Genomic DNA, 26,661 nt, shown 5'->3' on the forward strand with positions numbered 1-26,661 from the left:
TGGTGATCAGGTGGCCGACGTGAAGCTCCCCTCGCCCTCCGTCCCACTGGTGCATTCAGAGTCTGTGGTGTGGCCCTCCATGGCCATGTGGGATGCAGCTCCCTCGTGCTCCGGTGCCACTGTACCTCCGCCTGTTGATGCTGATGTACAAAAGGACAGGGAGAGCAGAAAAGGGGGGGGAAGACAGAAGAAAGAGAGTTTTAGTGCATGGATTACCGCTACCGTTGGCGGACAAGACAGACACAGCAGCCCCCTGCATTACACCGTGCTCCTGCCCTCTGCACATGCAATTTCTGGGATATGGCCTACATGGCAATGGTGGACATCTGCGCACATGTATGCCACAGGGACAACTGTACCTCGACTTGGCACTCTGCTGAGGTGGGGTAGAGTGCCACATGGCCTACATTACGGATGGGCCTTGCCTAACTAACTCGCCCTGGCCTAGGGACACTCACAACACACCTCCCCCACCCAGACCCCTCCACTACGCGCAAAGTCAGCAGAATGAGGTTGTACTCACCCCCTTGTGTCTGCTGTGATGCCCTCAAGCGCCCATCCAACTCCGGGTAGGCCACCGCCAGGATCCGGAACATCAGGGGGGTCATGGTGCGACGGGCACACCTCCCACGTTGGGAGGCCATCCCCAGCTGAGCCTCCGCCATCTTCTTGCTGCAGCGGCGAATGTCCTCCCATCTCTTACGGCAGTGGGTGCCCTGTCTCTGGTGGGCCCCCAGGATCCTGACGTCCTTGGCGATGGTACGCCAAATGTCCCTTTTCTGGTGGGCGCTGACCTACATGACATGCACAAGGGAAGAGGAACAGTCATTAACAACTGCACCGTCGTTGTGAGTGGCCCCCTCCCTACTCTGGCCATGTGTACCTTCCACAAGCCCACCCGCCAGCTCCGCTCCGCCAGCCTCGCTCTCGCCACCGTCCCCCGCATCCGCAGAGCCACCGCCGGAGGAAGATCCTTCTCCTACCTGGCAGCCAAGACATGGAACTCCCTCCCCATCCACCTCCGGACAACGCAAGACCATCTCGCCTTCAGGAAGCAACTCAAGACCTGGCTGTTCGAGCAGTAGCGTTCCCCCCCCCAGCGCCTTGAGACCCTCCGGGTGAGCAGTGCGCTATACAAATGCCTTTGATTGATTGATTGATTCATTCATTCCCATGCATTGTTGTTCTATGAACTCTGCCCCCTTCCCTCTTCCAACCAGCCCTCTCCACCCAGGCCTAGCCCATACAACGTGCTCCCTGTGTACTAACCTGTTGGTCTGGAGGACCGTAGAGTAGCGTGTACTGGGGGAGGACCCCGTCTACCAGTTTCTCCAACTCCTGTGCAGTGAAGGCAGGGGCCCTTTCCTCAGACGCAGCAGCCATAGTCGCTTCCAGACTGAGGTCACAGCAGCACTTGCAGTGTAGGTCCTCTCCTGTCGCAGGTCAGGTATCTATTGATTGAGCAGATAGAAAATGGCGGTCAGGTCCGCGGCAGTGACGTCCGTGGCGGGCGCATCATCACCGCCGGCGCACCTGTTCATTGGCTCCTGGGACCCATAGGGTCCAATGTTAACCAATGCAGCATTGCGCCGCGGTATACGACCGCCTACCGCGACGGTGTGCAACGCCAGTGAAGTTACCCCACAATCCCATTGTCCCAGTTTAGAGGTCAGGCAGCCGCCATTTCAGGGGCCCACATGGCTTCATTTACTACTGCGTCACACATACACTCAACACACATACAGGAAGGGTTTTGTGAGTGGTGTAGTCTTGTGTGTAACTGTGGGTACATACCTGGAGGAATAATGACTGGTTCTTCGCTGTTGTCCTTCGTAGACACCGTCAGCTGGGACATATGACAAGATGGCGGAATCCTCCGGTGTACCGACCGCTGGTGGACCTGTTGACAATGGAAGAGAGACATGTCATCGTCACCTACTGGTTTGACCGTGCCACTATCCAGGAACTATGTACCCAGTTGGAGCCAGACCTGATGTCACCAATCTGCCATCCGACTGGAATCCCCCCTGACGTGCAGGTGCTGTCAGTGCTCCATTTCCTTGCAAGTGGGTCTTTTCAGACAACTGTGGCCATGGCATCAGGGATGTCCCAGCCTATGTTTTCCAACGTGTTGTCCAGAGTGTTGTCTGCCCTGCTGAAACACGTAAGGAGCTACATCATTTTCCCTCAGGTGGAGGATTTGGCTACAGTGAAAGGTGACTTCTATGCCCTTGGACATATCCCCAACGTCATAGGTGCCATTGATGGGACCCATGTAGCTCTGGTCCCCCCCCACAGGAGTGAACAGGTGCACAGGAACAGGAAGAGTTATCATTCCATGAATGTCCAGATGGTCTGTTTGGCAGACCAGTACATCTCGCAGTTAAATGCTATGTTCCCTGGCTCAGTGCATGACGCCTACATCCTGCGGAATAGCAGCATCCCTGATATGATGGGTCAACTCCAGAGGCACCGTGTATGGCTATTGGGGGACTCTGGTTACCCCTACCTGTCATGGCTATTGACCCCAATGAGGAATCCCAGGACCAGGGCAGAGGAACGGTACAATGAGGCCCATGGGTGGACTAGGAGGGTGATCGAACGCACCTTCGGCCTCCTGAAGGCCAGGTTCAGGTGCCTTCATATGACAGGTGGATCCCTATTCTACTCACCGAAGAAGGTGTGCGACATCATCATCGCCTGCTCCATGCTCCATAATTTGGCTTTGCGACGCCAGGTGCTTTTTCTGCAGGAGGATGATCCAGATGACGGTGTTGTAGCAGCTGTGGAGTCTGTGGAGCCTGTGGACAGTGATGAGGATGAAGCTGAGGAAGAAGACAACGACAACAGGGAGTCAGTCATACAGCAATATTTCCAGTGAGACACAGATGAGAACATTTTCATTTTTAGCATTACATTAACTTTCACACGTCTACCTCTATCCTGTTTCTCGATTTAAATCACTATTTGGAAACTGAGTTGTACCCTTCCATTACGGTTTCACATGTGTGATTACCTACGTGTCAACTGCTTGCATCCTTCATGGGCTTGTGATGTGTGACATAGGTATGTTAGCCTTACAATGGTAAACCCATTATGACACTGTCATTGATAATACATATTTACTAAATCACAGACTGACTCCAGATTGTTTTGTGTTTCAAGGGTGTTTATTGAAGTGCTCTGAAATGTGAGGGGTTTGTAAAATGAGGATGGGTGATGGCGGAGGAATGTCCATGGCAGAGTCCAGTCTATTAGTGTCACAGGTGCACTGCCCATCTGGGCATAGGAAGTGGAGCTGGTGCAGTTTAAGTATGGACAGGGTAACAAAGTGGGACAGTGGGGTGACAATCAGGGTGGTCTCATTTCCTGGCGGGGGTCTTGCCATCTTGCTCTGTCCTGTTCCTGGATCTCAGGGCCCGCTTGCGTGGTGGGTGTCCGTCTGCAGGGGGTGGGGTGCTGGTGTGTTGGTCCTGTGGCGGGGCGTCCTGTCCACTAGCGCCGGCGGAGGTGGTGGGCTGTTCATCGTCCTGGCTAGTGTCAGGGGCCCCTTTGAGTGCCACGGTGTCCCTCAAGGTCTGCTGTATGTCCTTCAGCACCCCTACGATGGTGCCCAGGGCAGAGCTGATGGTCCTGAGCTCCTCCCTGAACCCCAAATACAGTTTGTCCTGCAGGCGCAGGGTGTCATGCAACTTGTCCAGGACCGTCGCCATCGTCTCCTGGGAGTGGTGGTATGCTCCCATGATGGAGGATAGGGCCTCGTGGAGAGTGGGTTCCCTTGGCCTGTCCGCCCCCTGTCGCACAGCAGCCCTCCCAGTTCCCCTGTGCTCCAGTGCTTCCGTCCCCCGAACCGTGTGCCCACTACCACTGCCCCCAGGTCCCTGTTGTTGTTGGGGTGGCGGGTTATCCTGGGTTCCCTGTAGTGGTGGACACACCGCTGATTGACCTGTCCTGGGTAGGGAGGTTTGGGCCCGCTGGGTGGGTGCTGTGCTGGTGTTACCAGAGGGTGGAAGGTCGGTGTTGGGCTGTGCCTGTGCAAGGGGAACCGACTGTCCCGAGGCCCACGATGGTCCAGGCTGGTCATCAGGATCCAGTAGGGCAGAGCTGCTCTCGTCACTGTGGGCCTCTTCTGGGGGTGGAGTGGTGTTGTCTGGACGCTCTGGTGTGGTGACGGTCCTTCGGGTTCCTGCAGGGGCATAAGAGCATGATTATTGCATGTGTGTGTGTAATGGTGTGCAATGGGTGGGTGTTCTGGGTATGTGCAGTGGGCATGCTTTAGTGAGGGGTGTCCATGCTTAGTTGTGTCATGCAGGGCTTGGTGTTGGGATGGGTGGTTTGTCTTATGGATAGATTAGTGAGGATTTGGAGTGATAGGGGAGGGTGTGAGGGTGGGGGTGTGTGATAGCATGCAGGTAGGGTGGGGGATATGATAGTTAAGATTTGACTTACCAGTGTCCCAACCTCCACCGACTCCTCCGAGGCCCTCAGGATGCAAGATGGTCAAGACTTGCTCCTCCCATGTTGTTAGTTGTGGGGGAGGAGGTGGGGGTCCGCCGCCAGTCCGCTGTACCGCGATGTTGTGCCTGGAGACCGTTGAACGCACCTTCTCCCGTAGATCGTTCCACCTCTTCCTGATGTCCTCCCTATTTCTTGGGTGCTGTCCCACGGCGTTCACCCTGTCCACTATTCTGCGCCATAACTCCATCTTCCTGGCTATTGATGTGTGCTGTACCTGTGAGCCAAATAGCTGTGGCTCTACCCGGACGATTTCCTCCACCATGACCCTCAGCTCCTCCTCGGAGAAGCGAGGGTGTCTTTGGCGTGACATGGGGTGGTGTGGGTGATGTGTGGGGTGGTGTATGTGGTGATGAGTGTGGTGAGTGTAGTGGTGTGTGGTGTTTTGTGCGTGGATGTTGTGTGGGTGATGGTGTTGTGTGCCTCTGTGTGATGGGGTTGTCTATTCTGTGCTCTCTCTCTGGCCTTCGTTCGTGATTTTTTGGTCGTAGGGGTTTGTGGGTGATGTGGGTGTGTGTTTTATATTGTGTGGGGTGTGTGGGAGTGGTGTTTGCATGTGTATCAGGTGTGTGTATTTGGAATTGTCCAATGTGGCGGTGTTTTGGAGATGTGTGTGTATTTTGAGCATGGCGGTGTGTACCGCCAATGGAATACCGCGGTTGACTGACCGCCGCGTGGATTCGTGGGTCGTAATAGCATGGGCGTGTTTCTGTTGGCGTGGAGGTGGAGGATTTGTTTCCGCCAGTTTATCACTGACCTTTGGTGTGGCGGTGTTGTGTGGGTGTCTGAATTTCGGCGGATTCCAAGATGTGTGTCATAATAGCTGTGGCGGAATACCGGCGCCGCGGCACTGTATTGGCGGTCTCCTGCACGGCGGTAAGCGCCTTTTACCGCCAATGTTTTAATGACCCCCATAGTCTGATCATGGGCCAAAATTGCGTCAACCATTTCAGGGTTGCAAATGGATCGATGAGGTATGTACATTGGTTGGAAGACGGTGGGTGTGGGAAGGGGATGTGGAACTGAAACCCCTTGGGTTAAAGGTTCTTGTGAGCCAGATTGATCTTCTGAGAATCGTATCTTTCTCCGACCTTTTCTAAGAAATTTCCAGATTGTTCTTTTTTACCTTTTGGCTTTTTTATTTTTTCGTATTGGTGTTTGTTCTGAAGTACCCAAAGCACTGGTTGTGATGTTTGCCTTTGGTCGAGCTTTGAAGATTGGAAACATGACCGGGCTGGAGTTTTGACGGACAGGATCCAGGCCTTTCTCTGATGAAAAGTCACTTAATACAAATCTTATAGAGTTGACTGGTCTCTCCATAGGAGCTAGATTCATAGGACGTAGTTCAACCTGGGATGCACCGGCCTGACAGAAAAAGTCAATACCAAGGGATATTTCATTGTTTGCATGAGTATAAAGCCATGCTGAATGATCATCACGATGTAGCGTGAGTAATCCATGATTAACTCCATTGCCAACAGTCATATCCTTTAGTATGGTGGTTGCGGAGTCAAAAATGTAGTCAGATCCTCCAACCAATTTTTCTAGAAGCTTCAAAATAAAAGATAAGAGATGCTCTAAGCTTAAGAGTGAAGAAGAGACCAAAACATTTTGGTTGGGCTTGCTACTTAAAGGATTAACGTTTAGGCTCAGGTTGGGTGTTGCTGAAAGATGAGAACATAATGAAGAGTGGTTGGAGGGTGTGCTACTGAAGAGCTGCAAACCCGTGGATGGAGGTGAAGGGAAAAGCGGGGGAGATTTTGCTTCCTGGCAGGACCCATATCTTTTAAGGAGTTCTAAATCCAAGTCAGTGAGGGTGAAATGCACAAAGAGATTTTCCAGGCCAGTATGTGAAAAAGGAGCATCAATGCCAGATTCAGCAGATGAGATTTCCTTTACAAGGGCCAAGCTGGTGGAATCATGAATTTATGGAGGGGTTACAATTGGAGAAGACGAAGAGACTTTAAGAAAAGCAGCAGTCTCGAAGATAAAGGAGGATGTGTAGGACATGGCGGAGCTCTTGTTCGGGTCTGCCGAGACGTGAGTGAAAACTGGATCCTTGGGACAAGGACAGGAAAGAAAAGATTCTTCTGATGGCAAAGTGACCTTACAGTCTGAGGATCAAGGCTTTGGAGGATTAAGGGGGGCCTTCTCCATGGAAAGAAGATTTGATTTCTGCATTTTATGCCTGAAGTTACTGCGGCTTTACTGTGCAAGGTAATGGATTTTGTTTTGGAACAAGATCTCCATGGGAGTAGTCGGCCTGATCTCAGCTTTTTAGCAGTCATTGTAACCCACGATGCTATGTTGGATGTTTCACTTGTATTTGAAATGGAAACTGTTCTCATAGATGGTGGAGACTTCTAAAGATAATTGGGGCAAAGGGGATGGCCAGTTGAAAGGAATAGTAATTAGAATGATGTTTAAGAAAACTAACAGTGCCTTGTAGCAATGATAAACAGGATCTGAGAAAGCTGCTAGTAGGCAAGTTTCCACCACTTGTGTCAGGTGGAGAACTTCACTACAATAGTCTATGACCTCCTCTCAGTGCCTCCAGCATTACCGTAAGCCTCCACTTCGGTTCTATGTCTCCCTGAGGTTCCTCACAGCACCATGGGGCATCGCACTGCACCGGGCTTCACGCAGTTCCTCACCACTCCCCACTGCAACTAACTGTAGATGAACAAAACCCAACGGAACATAAATAGGTTGTCGGGTTAGGATAGCCCACACGTTGTCTTCCTTGCGCAGTTCCTACTGCTGGATGAGGGGCCAGCGACCCATGCAGGAACCGGATGATGAGCCGGTGGATTAAATGACTGCCGCACGACTTGCAGCACGGCTTTCCGTCGCACTACCGGCATGCCAATGGCGTTAACTCTGTTCTTCTCAGCTCCTGCAGCGTCTTTGCGACCTTCCTGGGCATTTGGCAGCTCCACACTGGACAAACAGGCCAGGTGGTCAGTCACAGGTGGAAAAGTGTCTGGAGCCCTCAGGAGCACAGTGCACAACTTGGCAGCCTGGTCGGGGGAAGGGGTGCCTGACCCAACCCTTCAAAGATGAAAAGACCAGCGTGTACAAGGGGGAATCAAGAGGTTGGCAGAGGACGGGTAGAGCAGGTGGAGAGCTGGTAGGTTCTGTGGCGGGGCAACAAACCAACACCCTGCATAGGAGAGAGTGCTGGGAGCTGCGGCTCACTCTGCCCACAGTTTGCCGTGCTTACAACGCGTTGTCCACATTGTCCTGCTGACATTACTGGTGCACCAGTGCTTCTCTGCGGCTTCCAAGCTGGAGGGTCTAGGGGTGCATCCGGTGGCAGAACAAGGAATCAGTCCCCAGCCAGGAGCTGCAATTTGCCACGCGTTGCTCCTCTGCGTGGAAATGGGCTTGGCGTAGCATAGCGTCAATGCAGCTGCATAGCGTCTGCAGCATAGCAATTAACTGTTCCGTGGCAGGTTGCAGTGACCAGCGTGCAATAAACTGAGGTCAGCTGCTGCAGTGTCTATTTTGCATTCTAGTGAGACTCAGGATTGTAGGACAATTTCCAACTTCACACCAAGGGAAGCAGGGTCTCCCGCAGTGGTGTAACAAAACTGGAAGGGGCCTCCCTCCACAGAGCATGGAGGGGTCCCCCCTCTAGAGTCACTTAGGCCAGGTGCTGTGCTGAGGGGACCCCCTGGAGCTCGCCCCCCGCACCGCAGGGGCTGTGAGTGCCTCTGTTATGCCCCTGGTCTCCATAGCAGCCTGGAACGGTCGCTGAGTCGTCTGTCTGCCCAAAAGTGATGGGTGGGCGAATAGGGACTCCTTGCGTTCCTGAGCGTAATCGTTCCATGTGGATTTAGGATGGAAAAGCCCAAGGAGTAGAATCAGTTCCATAGAGAGATTGGGCCCGCTTGCGGGTGTCTAGAAGTACAGCACAAACAGCCCTATCTCTAGGTCCAGCGATAAGGCAGCCTATAGCAATCTCATGGGTTGCCTATCCAGTGAGGTAGGGCAATGATAAGGGTAACACACATAGCCCTCTAATGTGTTTATCCTAGGCCAGTAGTGGGGCATATTTAAAGGAAGAGAAAGTGGTAGATAAAACCTGCCCACACTGAGGAGCAGTGCAGCACGTGCAGTCCTATGAGATGAAGGTTTCAGCAGTAATATAGTTCCTCTGCAGTCACTAGTGGCCATCTTGATCTTCCGGATAACTGTAAGGAGGCAACTCACCTAGGCACAGGCAAATAAAAGGTCTAGGCATTGCCCCATCTAGGCTCAAATATGGGCTGCTAAAGCAGGGAAGGCAACCTGTTTATGAATGTCAAAAATCAATGTGAACCTCCAGGTTGTGGCCCTGGGACTGGTCTTTCACAAAAGCACCAGGGACAAGAGGAACCAAGTGGGGGGGAAGAAGAGCAGAGAATGAGGTCAGTGGTCCTTCCAAGCTCACCGCATGCCACACAACATGGCCAGTGCAAGATGTCAGTGCCTCTCACTGCGCAGGCCAGGCAGTGGTCCTGTAGCCTTCTCTGGGAGTGCTTTTTACTTCGGTGCTCCTAATAACAGTACTGGCCAGTTTACTGTCCACAGTGCAAGGAATATGGGTCCTTGAAATGAAATTGTACCCTTGAAATAATGCTACAGCACCACGAAACTTACTAAGTGGCTCAGGGCAGCAGCAAGTCTCCTGGCCCCAATTGGATCAAGGCCGCATCAAGGACACCTCCAACTGTAGCAATACGGCAGTCAGCTGCATAGTCACATCTACCAGCGTGTCAAGAACCCTCAGACTTGCCATGTAATAACAGCAAAAGGATAGCTGGTAAAGAAGTATCCATAGTGGAAAAGGTGATGTCCTTCTTGGAAGAACGTTTGTTGAGTCGTGCTACACACATTGCAAAGAAAATGTGGAAGAAAGGAATCCAAGATGGCCAACAAGGAGTTCAAACGTTAAGTTGTCATTCTAGTGTTGCACTCACTTTCGTTGCTATGATATGCGCGCCCTATAGAGAGCTTCGCACTTCAACTGTGACCTGAAAGGAATCCAGATGTTTTGAGAGAGTGCTCGTTGTGAGGTAAATGTTTTCTGAGGCAAACTTCGCTTTGCATGCATTTCACAGACTATTCGAGTTAACTACAGATAATATTTAGTAGTTTAGAAGCAGAGGCAGTGACAGAAAGTTTTCGCAGCTTGTAAAAGAGTTTCCGGCTGGAATTGTTTCTGGTGAACATTCAAAGAATATAAAGTTAATAACAACCAGAATTCAAAAAGTTTACTGGAGAATATTAACACGATGAATTTCAAGAAGCATACAGATTATTATTAACAGAAAAGATAAATATAAAACAGACAACAGGAAATATAATGTTCACGCATTATACTATCATACTTGACTTTCATCTCTCTCTCTATATATATATATGCATATATATATATATCTATATATACATATAGCAACTATTCAAAATTATTTAAGAATGTGCAATCAAACGAACTCAAAATATATATCAGCACGAAGGTTGAGAAGTAAGCTAATCGTCACTTAGAAAAAATGGAGAACAACTTCTAAGAAAATTATTTACTATTAATTTCTATTATTCAACATCCAACAGTAATGGAGAAAAAGAGAGGAAAAGTCTTCAGGGAACTCATGGTAAGAGAGTGTGAAATAATTATTAGTGAAATCAATCATTAGTAAATGTAAATGAATGAAGTTACTATAGTGTGTCTCTAGTAATTGTAATTGTAATTTTGCAGGTGCTGTTATCCAGTTAAAATAAGAAGTGAATGGCAGATTGAGTATTAGAAGAAACATCATCTCTGAGGCATTCTCTCTAAATCCCATTCCCTTTCCCCCCTCCAGGGTGCTCAAAACTGAGATTTTATTTCGTTGCAAGTAGTCTGGTTTGGGACTGAGGATTTATCTTCTGCTCCTGAGGAACTTGACTCAAGGAACTTTTACACAGCAATACAGGCGGAGAGAAGAGCATGCTCGGTCTCACTATTTACTTTTACACTACCGAGCCTCCTGTGGGCAGTTGCCTCTGGCATCAGGTGTCAGTGCCAGATGCCATGCAGTGTAAACTTGGATTACGGGAGCGCATCTCACCTCAGCAGTCACAGGTCAGACCTGGACCGGGATGTGGACAGCAGTGTCAGGGAATGGCCCCCCTTCAGTGGAGGCAGAGGCTCAAAGGTGTACAACAGCATCACCACTCCAGCCCTATGGCGTCCAGCGTAGGCAGGCTCCCAGGCGTGGCCAGGAGCAAAGCCGAAATTGTCTTTCATGGGTGTGGCAATCAGGCAGCACACCGCATCTTTCTGTCTCCCAGCGAGGAAGGGGGAGACAAGTGTGCCCAGGCGCACTGGTTTCCTCCTCTGCGTCTGGAGCCTTTCTGGCCATGGCCAATGCTGACAGCAGGCCTCAGCACCGGGCCAGATGGCTATTGACTAGACCAGAGTAAGAGTAAAAGGCCACTTTTATTTGCACAGGAATGCAGCTCTAAATTTCATTAACATTTTTCAATTTAAAATGCTATACCTCACTAATACAAAGAAATTCACCTAACACCCCACCCATAAACCTCCCCCAACAGTAAAATGATCAAAACTATTCTTACTACTTCCAATCTCCACCATGCCCATAGTTTTCCTGCACAGCCTTCCGCAACTTACTCTCCCTGGCTCCCCTGTGTCCCTCATCCAAAGTTACTCCTGCAGTGCCCCCAACCCTTTCGGCTTGTCCTGAGCTTCTTACATCCTGCCACCAGGAAGAAAGAAACCTGTTATGGTGTTTATCCTGACGCCCCCCCAAGATTTCCCTTGAATATCTGCTGTCGCATGTCACCAAAACAGCGAGTACTCAGATCTACACAACGTAAAAAGATGAGCTGTCGCCAAAACACTACCGTAGCTCTCAGCACCATCTCTGAATAGTCAAAATTGAAGCCAACTTTTGTCTGATCTCCAGTATGTATAATTTGTTCCCTATAAAAGAAAGATGTACACCATCTTGCCTAAAAAATGGAAAATCCTCTTTTTTAATGTCTAAATGTTCCAACCAAACAATACCCTTGGATCTAGCAAAACGCTGCATTTCTCTATTTAATTATGCCTGGATTGCTCTATTGCAGTAAACGTTACAGCACATCTCCAAACTCTTCTAGGAACTAGCCCAGTGAGAATTATTTTTGTTCCACTCCAAGATCATCACTGAGAACGTCACTGATGACATCATCCAGTGACTGTTAGTGGTTGTATGGATGTGTGAGTGGGTGTGTGAGTGGGTTTATGGGTGAGTGAGTTGCTGTATAGAAGAGTGAGTGGATGTGTAAGTACCTGTTGGGGTGACGAACTGGCTCTGTGAGTGGGTATATTGGTTGAGTGAGTGAATGTGTGAGTGGCCATACAGGTAAGTGAATGAGTTTGTGAGTTCTTGTGTAGGTGAGTTACTGGGTGTGTTAGTGGGTGTATCAGTGAGTGAGTTGGTGAGTTAGTGACTGTATTAGTGAGTAGGTGAGTGTATAAGTACCTCTATGCATAGGTGAGTGACTATGTGAGTGTATGGGAGAGTGAGTGGAGGTGTGAGTAGCTGTTTTGCTGTGTGATTGTGTGTGTAAGTGGCTGAATGGGTGAGTAAGTGGGTGTGTGAGTGCCTGTTTAGGAGTGTTAGTGTGTGAATGGTTGTATGAGTAAGTGAATGGTTGTGCAACTGAATTTATCAGTATGTGAGGGGCTGAGTCACTGACTTTTATACCTGAGTGTGTGGGTGTGTAATTTATTGTATGGATGAGTGAGTGGGTGTGTCATTGGTTTTGTGGGTCTATTAGGGGGTATGTGGGTGGTTGTGTGGATGTATGAATGGATGTGTGAGTGGCTTTATGGGTCTGGGAATGGGTGTATGAGTAGTTGTATGAGTGTATGAATAGCTGAGATAGTACTGTATGGGTGAGTGAGGGGTTCTGTCAGGTGAGTGAGTGAGTGAGTGGGTGTATGTCAGTACTTTTATGGGTCTGTGAATGAGTATGTGAGTACATGTGTGTGTGTGGCTGTATGAAAGTTTGTATGGGGGCATGTGTGGGTGTGTGAGTGCTTCTGTGAATGTCATCAGCGATGTCATCAGCGATTACACTGAACATGTCGTGAGTGAGATCATAAGCAGTGCATTATAGGGGTGCAAGGTATAGTTAGCTCAGGTCTCTATAGGTGCTGAATTTCTATGGTTTTATATGTGTGAAATGTGAGTCTAACTATAACGTACCTATAAACTTTGTTTTTTTAAGTGAATTTCACTGTTTTTTAACATGCTCTCTCTGAACATACCAATCCTGTAACTCGTGTTTTTTTCAGTGAATTTCACAGTTTTTTATAATTCTTTCTTCTAACTATAACATCCCAGTCACCTTTGTTTTTTTAGTGAAATCATATGCTTTTTAAATGCAAAACTATTTTAATTACTATAGATAAATCAAACTACTGCTGCCAAGCTCTGTGGCTAACTCCCCTAACCATCCAACCCCACGTATGCGGGATTACCTAAATGTGTAGCTACAACTATATACAAGTGAGTAAGTGCATGAGTAGTGTATAAGTAACTGAGTACATTTATAACTGGTGAATGGGAGATTGGCTGAGTGTATCAGTACGTGGACGGGTGAGTGAAGGAGTCCATAAATAGTGTAAGGATGACTGATATAGTGGATAAATAGTGTATGGATAATTCTCTGAGTAAGTGAGTGCTTATATAGGTGAGTGATTGTAGGAGTGGTGTGTGGATGAGTGAGTCTATCAGTGCTCCATAGATGCCTGAATGAGCGTATGAGTTTGTGTGTGGGAAGTGATGAGTGTGTGTGGTGCATGTGTAACTCAATGAGTGTATGAGTGTGTTTATGGATAAGTGAGTGAGTGTATCTGTGCAAATATGGGTGATTGAGTATATGAGTGCATAAATGTGTACATGAGTAAGTTTACAAGAGTATGCATGAGTGAATGAGTGTATAAGTAGTGTATGGTTGATTGAGTGAGTTCATGAGTGTGTGTGTATGGGTGATTGAGTGAATGCAAGAGTGACGTACGGGTGATAAAATGAGTGTATGACTGCATGTATGAGTAAGAGAGTGACTTAGTTCATGTATGAGTCAGTGACTGAGTGCATGAGTGGTTTATGGGTGATTGAGTGTATGAGTGTGTGAGTCAGTGTATGATTGGTGTATGGATGACTGCATCATTAGTGTGGCAGTGATTGCTTGAGTGCTTGAGTGTGGACACAAAAAGGAAAAAAGTAGTAAAGAAAATAAGGGTAAGAATTAAAAAAGGAAAGAAAAGAAGGTAGATACAACAGTTAGAAAGTAATAATAGTTTAAAAATACATATATTTGCTATGTTATTTTGTTTAAGATTTCAGAGGATCCGCGGATCCACGGCAGTGCCAGAAAAATGGGGATGGCAGCATTCTATGTTTTTTGTTCCAATCACGTGAACGTGAGGGATCTGCATGTCCGGGCCAGAACCGCTAATCCTGCTATTTTTGTTATGCAATTGTTTTCACTTCATATGCGCCACTGTTTTTGATATTGGTACTAAGGTGCACCTATATGTTGGTATATATAAGTTACTCTATGGTTGTTTACTTTTAAAGAAGTGGTTTTAGGGTTTAACAGGATTCTCGGATCCACAAAGGGAACCGTGGATCCACCTGATGTGAAAAAGAAACCTTTCCATTTAATTGGCTGCATTTGGACCACACCATATGACTGCTGCAGCCACACCCTAGACTACTAATTTCTGGATAGGTCTCTGTGGAAACAGCAGTCACATCTAGTGTATCGGATACACTGCTTGTTCTGTTACCTTTTTCTGTCTTAACAAAATGTTAAGTGCTTCATAAGAGGAAGAGCAATGAGATCCTTGGATGGAAGAGGAACCAGGGATATCACGTGCAACAAAGCAGAGTGATGTGTGGAAGTATTTTATCATAGCTCTAGGTGAGAAGAAAGTAACTGCAACGTATGTTACCTGCAATATTTGTAAGAAGCAACTTTCTCGTGGCACATTGAAAAAATACTCTCACTGTACTAGCTAGATGTGGAAGCATCTTCAAACAATCTATGAAAGAATCTACACCAGGATGATGAGGGAGAGGGAAACTGAAGAAGGTGCTTCAACATCCACTGGTGGAAGAGCAGAGACAGGAGCAACCAGCACCAGGGGAGGCTCCTCCATTAGGGCGGAGGAGCATCGCACCTCCACCCTCGTCAGCAGCGGCAGCTGCAAAACCTTTAAAAGAAATGATAATAAACTTTATTATCCTTTTCTCTTAAAGGGGTGCGGCTACAGGGGTGAATAGCAGCGAGGGGGAGTGCTCACCACTCCACCTCACTGTGCATGTATGTTTGGCTGGTCGTCTTGGGCCGGCCAAACACACATGCGCAGCAGGCTCTCTCAACACAGTTCCCGGGCTTGAGACAGCCTGCACAGGCTCCCTGTCTGCCTGGGAGTGCCCTGACTGGGCCATCCCAGCCAATCGTGATGCTGCTTTCAGCAGCATCAGGATTGGTCGCAGTGACGAGGGACAGAAGAGCGGCGTGCAGCAGGTGAGGTAAGTGTTTTTCTTTTTCTTATTTAATGTTTATTTACACCCTCCCGCACATGTGCGGCCCCATCCCTTGTCGTGATCACGAGCCGCGACTGACCATCACAATACCATTGGTGAGCCAAGAACTGGAAGGCACAGTCACTTACTGTGTAAGATGCCATGTGTTCATCTCTGCGAAAGTGTCATCTGTTGCACAATTTTTTGCAGCCATTCACAAGCAACGTTGCTAGTTTTTTCAATTTTTATATACGTTTCAGAGCATGTTAGTGTTTGGACATTGAAGAACATTCCTTATTTGTTAGTTATATAGCTCATTTCTTTTAGCGCTAGCTTAAAAAAAAAAAAAAGTTTCGAAAATGTAAAAAAAGCAAAAGGTTCTTGTAGAACCAATCCCTTTATTCAAAGAAGAGCTGTGTCTGTGTTTTTTTCAAACAATAAGTGAGTAATTGTATGCACCAGTGTGTATCTGGGTGTGTCAGTATGTTCATGAGTGTGTGCCTGGGTGTGTCAGTGTATGCATCAGTATGTGCCGAAGTGTATATGTGTATTCAGTGTGTGCCTGGGTTTATCAGTGTATGCATCAGTGTGTGCCTGGGTGTGGCAATGTATGCATCAATGTGATCCTAGGTGTGTCATTGTATGCATCTGTGTACCTGGATGCCTCAATGTATATTTCAGCGTGCATCTGGGTGTGTCAGAGTATGCTTTATTGTGTGCCTGGGTGTGTCAGCGTGTGCACCAGTGTGTGTCTGGGTGTGTCAGTGTGTACATTAGTGTGTGCCTAGCTGTTTCAGTGTATGTATCTGTCTGTGCCTGGGTGTCTCAGTATATGCATCAGTGTACATCTGAGTGTCCATGTGAATGTATTACTGGCTGTGTCAGTACATGCACCAGTGTGTTCCTGGATATGTTAGTGCATGCATGATTACGTTCCTGGGTGGGTACGTGCATGCATCAATAAGTGCTGGGGTGTGTTAATTTGTGCATTACTGTGTGCCTGGGTGTGTCAGTGTATGCATCAATGTGTGCCTAGGTGTGTCAGTGTATGCATCACTGCGTGCTTGGGTATGGTAGTGTATGTATCAGTGTTCCCCTAGGTGTGTCACTGTATGCATCTGTGTGTGCATAGGTGACTCGGTGTATACATCAGTGTGGATCTGGGTGTGTCAGAGTAGGCATTAGAGTGTGGTTGGGTGTGTCAGTGTGCGCATCATTGTGTGCCTGGGTGTATCAGTATGTGCTTTTGTGTGCTTAACTGTGTGATTGAATGCATCAGTGTGTGCCTAGATGTGTAAACGTATCTGTCAGTGTGTGCCTGGGTGTGTCAGAAGATATATCACTGTATGCCTAGGTGTGTTGGTGTATGCATCCGGATTGTGCCTGGCTGTGGTAGTGTATGCATCAGTTTGCCCCTAGGTGTGTCAGTGTATGTCTCCTTCTGTGCCCGGGTGTCTCAGTATATGCATCAGTCTGAGTGTGTCAGTGCATGCATCAGTGTATGACTGGGTGTGTTAGTGCATGTATGATTGAGTTCCGAGGTGTGCCAGTGCATGCATCAGTGTATGCCGGAGTGTGTCAGTGTATGCATCAGTGTGTGCCAGGGAGCATCAGTGAATCCATCAATGTATGCCTTGGTGTATGGCTAGGTGCATTAGTGTCTGCATTAGTGACTGTAAAAGTGGCTGTCCAATGTTTCACTAGATATGTGACTGATCCTATCCTTTTGTTATTAGCTAAATGAGTACTCTAGCTCTACTACAGTGCATGTATACCTGGGCATAGGGGTCTGGATTCCAACATCCTACTCAGTCAAACTCAGAAGGACATGTTTCACGTTTTAATAAGAAAGCACTCTCTTCTATGGCCTTTGTGTATATCACTCAAAGGTTGAGTTATCTGTGATAAACGGGTTGTATAAAGCTTCTTAAACACATTCTCTAATACCAAGCCACGTTAAGAATAAAACTGTTTACTTAGGCCCATATTTATACTTTTTAACGCAAAACTGCGCCAACACAGTTTTGCATCAAAAATGTTACCGCCGGCTAACGCCATTGCTTTGCGGCGCTCAGGCGTCAAATTTATACTTTGACGCACGGCGGCGCTAACCACAGGTGTGATTCCATTTTTTTGACTCAAACCAATGTGTCAAGTCGTAAAGAAAAACAACGTTAACACGGCGAAAATGACTGTGAGCCAGTTTACGACATTGCAAACCGGAAACGTACCGTTTTTTGACGCAATTGCATCAAAAAGCAGCGCAAACACAGCAAAATGTGCTAAGGAGAGCCAAAATGGACCCCAGATGCTTGCACAGACCCCAGGAGGATGACAACAGACCAGGAACCAGCCAGGAGGACTCACACAAGACCCAGGACAGGGAGAAGAAGAAAAGAAAGTGTAGCTTCAGTGCAGAGGAGCAGGAAATTCTGGTGAAAGAGGTGACGCAACAACAGCACCAACTGTTTGTCACCTCAGAGTTGCCAATTAGTAGGAGAGAGGCAATATGGCAACAAATTGTTGACAAGATCAACAGTGTAGCAGAAGTAGGGAGAACAGTCATCGAGTGCAAGAAATGCTGGAATGACTGCAAGTGCAGGACCAAGGAAAAGATGGCCAGGAACAGGAAGGCCGCACTGCAGACGGGAGGTGGGAGTCCAGCACCGCAGAAGGCCCTGGACCACATGGAGGAGATGGTGGCAGTTGTCATCCCTGAGGATATCGTCACAGGGATTCAAGGACAGGACAGCGCAGACTACCAGGATACAACACAGATGCAGGGTAAGTGGCATGGGGAACTAAAATGCCTAATTGTTAACTGCAACCAGGGGGGGACATACCTACTACACAACGCATGTAAATCAGTATATTCAGGGAGTGGCATGGGTAAAGGGGCACAGTAAGGGGGCATGGTCCGTTCAGAGGAAACCTGGGGCACAGTACTACACTACACCAACAACCTTTGCATGGGGATATGCTGCCATGCCACGGATATTGGAAAGGTAAAGCCATGCCAGGAGGGTAGGGTACAACGTAAAACTAGCATGCTGTCACACATCAGCCAGTATTCTCCCTACATGAACTAGGGCCCAATTAACAACCTCAGGCCATATCTGCAAGTGGAATTTAACATTGACGACAGTTGCCATTCCCACCTCTGCTGTGTGTGCAGGTCAAGTTAATGGCAGTAACGTCCCCATGTATCAAGCACACCCAAATTAGAGGGTTCAGGATGACAACGTTATCAATCCCCTGAAATAAATACAAATGTTCCAGTCTTGTCAAATGTGATTGTTCATAGTTGCTACAAACATCAGCCATTGTCATAAACATTATGAGGTGCACAGCACTAATGGCATACTCATGCTGCATGTCAGGGTCCACCCTATGCCTGGGTCACAATAGCTCCAATGACAACATGCAACATCCCAAATGTCATACTGCTCAGACAACAGCATTGAGGGGGAGGACATATGTAACTAGCTACAGAAATACACCTGCACAGTCAGAGGAGGAAATGGAACACTGCTAGGACCATCAGTGCAATCCAATGTAGCACACAGTTCCCAACATCAGCATTACACACTACCAATGCCGACATCCGTATCCTGCCATGCCAATGCAATACATAGTATATGCTAGGTCTCAGTAACATATAATTGGATGTGAAATATCAGAGACTAGGGCAGTTCCAGAATGTTAAGTGTGGTGCAAGTGCCATCAGAACACCCACAGCTAGTGAAAGGCCTCACCATGAGAATGGAAGTAGACAGAGGGTTGAGTAGGACAAGAAGGTGGCAATTCACAAATTGGCCAGAACCAACACCTAGAGGATGTGATGCTTACAAGTCCCCAAACTGACCACAATACATGTGACATGCAGGTGGGGAATAGGCCTGGGAGAATGCTAATATTATAGACAGGAACAATGATCAGGAACCAAGATCACAATGTGAAACTAATAGGAAGGCAGGCACGTCACATTACAAATCCCACAACACAGACACACTAATTGTACCATCTCTCATTGCAGAAGACAATGGCTCTCCTTTTGATATGCCTGCCTAGGACTACCCTGATGATATGGATGACGAGCTGACAAACATCAGCCAGCAGACCCTCCAAAATGTCCTTGGAACCCTCCAGACTCCACCTTTAGTGACAAGGAGGAGCACAGAACTAGCAGCCATCACAGAGGTCCCACCCACCACCCCAATTGTACAACCTGCCAGCTCAAACACAGCTGAGGACTCTGACGACACTGGCACCAGCTCTGAGAGAAGTGTAGTTGGAGTCCAGCAGGAGCTTGCCAAGGAGGTGCGGGTGGGGATGGAAAATATGGCAGCCAGCCTAGAGGGGGTGCGTTTGTGCATGATGTCAACTGCAGAACAGGCAGCAGCCATGCAAGGGCGAACATCAATCTTGCAGGAACTTGAAAAAAGGTTGAAGGAAATCAGCACAGCTGTAAGAGAGTTGACACAACACCTACAACAACAATCCTGTCAACGTGTGCACAAATGAAATATTGAACCCCTCATGGCCGACCTAGCTGCTTACCACAGTGATGTGGCTGCTATACTTAAGAACCAGCAGCTCCTCCTTGCTGCAGTACTGCCCTTAATAGCCCCACAGTTGGCAGCTACCGGGATGTCTGACTCTACGTCTTCAAACACTGAGATGTGTGTTGCCCCTTCACAACCACCACCAAGGCCAGAGGAGACAACACACACATCAGAAGATGAAGACGTGAAACAGATCACCTTCACCCGTAAGAGTACCCGGTAGCACTAGTCCCTGCCACCATGGCCACCTATTGCCAAGGTCTTGTGCTTTGTAAAATGCCAGTCTTGCAACAACTGTACTCAAGCACTGTTCTTCAGCCCACTGTTTATTTTGTCACCCTGCTCTGTGATTGTCTCTCACAAACTCACCGGCAAATCCTGTCCCTCTGCACTGTCTGACACTTCACCCCAGCATGTCCAATGACATGTCCTTTTGCACTTGTGTCGGATCACAATAGAAGGTGTCACACTAATGGACTCACAATCATGGACAATGTACATATAGCACTACAGCACTTTCTAATAAATAGCACTTACACAACAACTTTGTCTCTGTGTAATGTGACACATCAACCGTGAGGTAGATCAGTGATGTTTACTTCAGGTTAATTATTATAGATTGTCAATATACCTGACCTGAAAGAATGTTGGCTGATAACTATGCACAGTGGTCTGGATTGTACCATCATCTGCCCTTCCTGAGGCTTAAATCTGAGGAAAATAGAAACTATACACCATAATGCTGTGTTGGACAGAATAACGCTTCCTCAAGGGATGACTAAGCCAAAAGGTATTGCCTTAAAAATTTTCTTCAAGCCAAAACTTATGTGTGTGACATTTTACCCAAATTTTACCTAACACACACCATACTGCATGAATAGATGTGTAAGAGTTTACATACAAATATCTAACCGGGCTGAACATTGTAACAAATGATAGGTGTGAGTTATGTATACCATACTACATGAGAGCATACTACCACTCACCTTATAAGGATTTGCTTGGACATCAGGCTGCAGGCAGACTTAACTCAGTGTCCTCAATACCAATTCTGGTAGCAAAGTATGTGACATTGAAAACATACATCAACATTTAACACCACTTTGGGATCCATAGTAACCGTGAGTGGTGGGTGCAATGGATGGCAGAATCTTAGCAAAGTAGCTTTGGTGTAGCTGCCAATGTAACAGCTCAGTTGGGATTTGGTTGCAGCATGGGACACGAAAGCTAATACTAAAGAGACACTGTTCACTCATGCCAAGGCCATGATCCCCAAGCATGTGACACATACTGTAAAGGGTTACCTAAATATTTATTAAACAGTAAAAACAGAAGCTAAAAGCAGGGGAAACACCTTACCTAATCTAACCTATCCTAACTACACATTACCCACAACTGGCCCTAACTAACCTAAGCTAAACTTACTTATCACACTTAATGAAATGATCTAAACATCAACCTCCAACCCCCCTTATAAGACGGGACACATGGAATCAACATATACTAACCTAAACACATACTATCTTATACTAAACAAATATATATTTATTTTGTATTTTTATATATATATATTTTTTTTAAACACAAAAACCCCAACATCATCCCCACACCTACCCATACACATAATAAAAAACAGATATTAAAAGTATCATACCCCCACCCCCCCACCCACTACTACTAACTAAACTAACAGCCTATTCTAACCTAACACTTAGCCCCCTAAACCCACTAATGAAAATAACCAGGAAAGAGGAGGGAGGGGAGGGAAGCATGTTTGAGGTTATATTGTCTACAAGTTCGCCCTCCGCAGGGTCTTTTTTATGGCACGCACCCTCCTATTCACTTGTGCCACCTCCTGCTGCAGCCTGGTTATTTTCCTCAACATATGGGCCAAGTTCCATTGCATCTGCTGAAAATCTGCTCGGTCAATGACTGCAGCAGGGGTGGTCTGGGTGCCAGTTGAAGAAGTGTGTCACCTTGTCGGTGCCATGCCTGTCGGAGGAGGTGCAGGTGGTGCTGTGACAGGTCCTGCATCAGTGGAGGTTGACGGTCCTGCAATGATGCCTGCTAAGGTTGGTGCCACCTGGGTGGTAGTGGTGGTGCTGGTGGTGGCTGTGGTGGACACGGAAGGGCCCCTTTGGGCAAATGCCCTCCACACTCCGGAGGCTCTTTTATGGCAATAACGCCTTGCCATGTTGCGGATTCCTGACTTCACATCCAGAATGTGGCGGTAACGCATCGCCCTGCGCTGAAACTCCCGAATCTGGATGGGATTCATATTGGCAGCTGTTAAAACAAATATAAAAAACAAACATTAGGTACTTCATTGTGTGATATTGCTCCAGAAGTTAAACAGACAATACATCTGTTGTACCAGAAACAGGCCATATCATCATACAGATCACTGATTGTCCCTGAGGAAGTGCATGCCAATGCAGCCTACACATGTCCTATCAAACAGCACAGCAATACTCTAAAAGATGGGTAACAACTTGAATAACCTATGCATCATTGTTCAGCCATTTGTCACATAAAAAAATGCTGCAAGTCCTCCACCAGTGACAGGCCAACTAATGACTATCTTCTTGATGACAATCAAGGGCCATAAGAATTGCGAGTTGTAAATGGATTTGCCAGGATAGAATGCAGTTTGTAATCATTACTGGGTATCCTAGGTTTGGACAAGTGACTTACAGATTTACATGTCTGTGTACTAAACTTGGATCATCAGTCTTAGGTACACTTTTCACAACCCTACGCCTGTGCCTGAGGGGGGGGGGAGTGGACAAGCAACAAATACTTTCAAACATCAAGGACACCCAGGAAGCTTTGGACAGCTGTACATGGGTTTGGGCAGCCCACCACAGGCAAGGAGGATTTCCAACTAGGATACACCCAAACCTTGGACAATCCCATCCACACTTATGTTTAGAAATGCAGACAATTGTCAACATAATTTCCTACCAGTAACACATGACTTACAACAAACAGATAGATGTAAGCACACATCTGGACATGATCTGCATGCACACCTAGGCCATTGTACTCCAGTGCCTCATACTCGTAGCACAACATGTGGAGCTACATGCTGCTAGGAAGTCAAACATACAGTCAAACATGTTCATTAGTGAATAGGGAAGCTGAAGTATGTGGGTAAGACTTTGGCATCCCTTTTCTGTGAGAATCAGGGTCTGACTTGCTGACTAAATCACAAATATGGTCCTCTGCTACATTTTCTGAATTTAAGATTTATCCACAAAAGTCATCCCCATTCACATGGCTGTGCCTACAGGACTGCCCTACAATCCCAAATTATAACTATACGCTAATGATTGCCCAACTCAAAGATGGTAAAAAAATGATTCTCCACTCAAGGAACATATACGATCATTGACCAGCGCATCACACCTTGCTATGTGTCCAACACACAGGAGTCAATCACACAACAGCAGCAAACACAACACAGAACAGAAATATCAACACGTACTGGAGATGTCTGGGTCCGCAAATCGAGCCACCTCTCCGATACTGTAGGGGGCAGGTCCACCTGTAAAGCATGGAAGGGAGAAATGTGCTCAATGTCTGTGCACTGTACAACACTTCCAAATACAATACTATGTGTAAGATTAAATCAGAAAGTCAAGCCTCTCAGACATGATGATACTGCATCCGACATACCACTGCAAACATGTACAGACCCGGGCACTCCAGTGAGTGATACACACATATCTGCACACATGCAGTGGCCCTAGCTATCATGTGGTGGCAAACATGCTCCCTCATTTGTTTGCAGACTCATTCATGGAGTGTATTCCCCTCATCATGTGTATCCATAAGAGACATGCAAAGCCACTTTCCTGGAGGACTGCAATACCAGTCACCCAGCTATTGTGACTAAGACCAATGTAAAACACACAGGTACAATGTACAGAGGGCCTGGGGCAGTTGTTACCACTCAATTTGTATCATTTGCTTCCTTTTATGTGCCACAGCTATGGTAAATTGCACCAAACATTGAGATAAGAACCCGTGTGCATTACTTATGGCATCCATCCCTAATTTAATTGTGGCACAAAAAAGTCCAAATATCAGTCTAAGATGTTACCTGAGGTCTGCTATAACTTGTTACGTATGTGTCAGAATCCAGTTCAGACATGTATCAGAAAAAAATGAGGGACACATTTTTTCTTCAAAATATCTGGATTTAAAACATGTCTTTCCTGGTACACTCACAGACCATGCATTAAACATATGTTAGAGCCACATTTGCATCATCTAGGGACGTGAAGGCAGCACTAATTTATAGGCTCCTGTTGTGTTTTGTAAGTTGGTGCAGCTGTTGCGCCAACAAATGACGGTAATGTGTAGGAAATATTGTATAACTCACAGCAACTGTATGCTTAACTTGCATTCCACAAGTCCAAAAACATTGCCTGCAGCATATGAACAAATCTGCTACTGTCACTACAGAGCATTTAATTGTGCACATTACTCTGATTTGTACTCACCAACAGGGCCACCAATCATAATCCCCAGGTGGTCCAGCAGGTCTTGCTCCCGGGCAACCAGGTCAGCCCAATGGTGTTTCAGCTGGTGGTCGTTGCGCGGTGTGTTGTAGATTGGCTTGAGATGGGACAGGACCTTTGCCCATCAGAGCCTCCTTGCCTCTGTGTGATACCCCTGTATAACATGCCCACCTGCTTTGATCATTAAGGGTAGGAAGTGGCACACCAGCCAAATAAATCCCCCCAGCTCCTCCTCTCCCATCCTGCCAAGACGAGGCCTACCCAACATGCTTGCACAAAAAAAGGGATACAGAGGAGAATGAAGGGAAAGTAGGAGTGGGAAATGAGAAAAAAAGAACAGAAAACTGCCCAACTATCTCCAAACTAACACTATCCACAACAGACTCCCAACAGTACGTAGACAAATTTATACACCAGAAATGACAACAAATACACTTACACAGGATACCACAGACACTTAGGAAACACAAAAAGACAATTTAAAGACCACACAGGAGACAAAATCACAAAATGCACAGAGAGACAAGTCAAAACACAGCCACACAGTCCGGAAATATCACAGACTGCAAAGTGAAAATACACCCACTGTACGAATTCTGTAAACAGGATATCCTAGTACATCACTTCCTGCCTCAAATGCGGGCCATTTTTATTCTTATGCGTCAAAATATTATAATCCTTACAGTCTGTGCGTCTCTTGTTTTTGACGCACACGCTTAGAAATAACCCTGCATCCATATTTTCAAATATGTTTCATGCTTAACCAATTTCATGGGGTACAGTGTGGGAATTACCGCTCAGGGCCAATGGATGTATCATGGCAATGAGCATAATTTTTCAACGCATGTGTGTCATTTTTTGACGCATGTGCATCTTTTTTTACGCGTATGCATCAAACTTTCCGCCTTTGACTGGGTTTAGGTCATTTCTCATTTGTGATAATACATAACAGGTGTGACAATACAGATATAGGCTGATTGCACCAACATTGTGCATTCCGGTGTATGGGCACATGTGACAGATCATACTACTGAGGACCATGATCCTCTAGTTGTTGTACCGGATTGGCACTCTTCACTGATGCAATAGATGGCAAAACATGTGGAATACAATTCGGTATTACCCAGTTTGGGCATGTTTGCATCAATACAGGATAGCAAGGCTACGCAACTCAATACAGTAACTCAATGCCTATGTGTCAATGTGTGTGAATTGGCTCTTACTATTGTAGTTGTCCCACTGTGTGAACATCACAAGACGCGTTTTCTCAAATCTGCTTGAATGCATGTGGAGTCAATGTGTTCAACCATCAGATGCTATTCAGTGTGGAAATGAGAAAGGAAATGTGTTTGTCATACATGTAGCAACAAATGCCTTGTGCACTTCTTAGGTTTTTTGGAACATAAGCATCACCAATGACAAATCATGCACAGGATAGATAGAAGACGGTTGATCATGGCAATGTTACGTGCAGGTCTAGTCATGAATCTGTGGTGCCACTTTCTGCATTTACAAAGTATCCTTCACAGCTGAATTAAAGGAAAGCCGATGAGGAATTGAGAACACACATGGGGATAGTCCAGCTATGGCACTGCAGACGTGTTATGAGACTGACAACAGGGCAACCTTGGTGTGCATACAAAGTTAATGGATCAGGAATTTTAAACCGGCAGGTTTACTCACAACATTTGTACACAGGGTGGCCTCTAATATTCCCACTGCAGCCGGGAACATCAGTGCCTCTGTGCTGATTAATCTCACATCTATTCACCACGCAAGCCCCATCAATATGTTGGGGGCAATGTGAATCAGCGTGTGGACTGTCAGGGTCCTAACATGTGTTCATGCACATTATCTGACGTTGTTTGTTGTGCTGGAGGCACCATATCCAAACCATGCATACAGCCATGGTACACTGTCACTATTTGTCACTCATGCATACATGAAAACCAGACAAGGGATGGGCCATGATTAGGCTATTTGGAGACAAGTTCCACCCATTGTATGATATGTAAACTGATTATGCTATACAATGTATTTGAGTATACATTGTAGACCCATCTGACACAATACCCCAGGAGGAAAGTGCGTGCTTGGAAAGCAACTATGAGACAAATGTAGCCACAGGGAACCTTTATGGTAACGCAAAGAAAGGAACCAGTCAGGCTAACAGGATGCAGGGTCAATCAGGAACAAAAATTTAACAAGGCAAATATACAGTGAGCAGACTGAGACTGGTCAAAGCTGGAACAACACTGTGGAAAATGAAAACTGTGTTTGTCCTGTGTGTTAGAACGTAACACAATAACCCAAGGCCTGTGATACACAAGTGATTTATACCGCAATGCATAACAGTGTTATACATAAAATGGCAGCCTCTATGCAGTTTCAGGCAGCTACAAAGGCAGTTCATGTTCAAATGGCTGGTCTGCATGGAGGTGCTCACAGGTGTGTGCAGCTTCGGTCTCTCACAAGTCC

Source organism: Pleurodeles waltl, chromosome 8, assembly GCF_031143425.1.
Source record: "Pleurodeles waltl isolate 20211129_DDA chromosome 8, aPleWal1.hap1.20221129, whole genome shotgun sequence".
NCBI classification, from domain to species: domain Eukaryota; kingdom Metazoa; phylum Chordata; class Amphibia; order Caudata; family Salamandridae; genus Pleurodeles; species Pleurodeles waltl.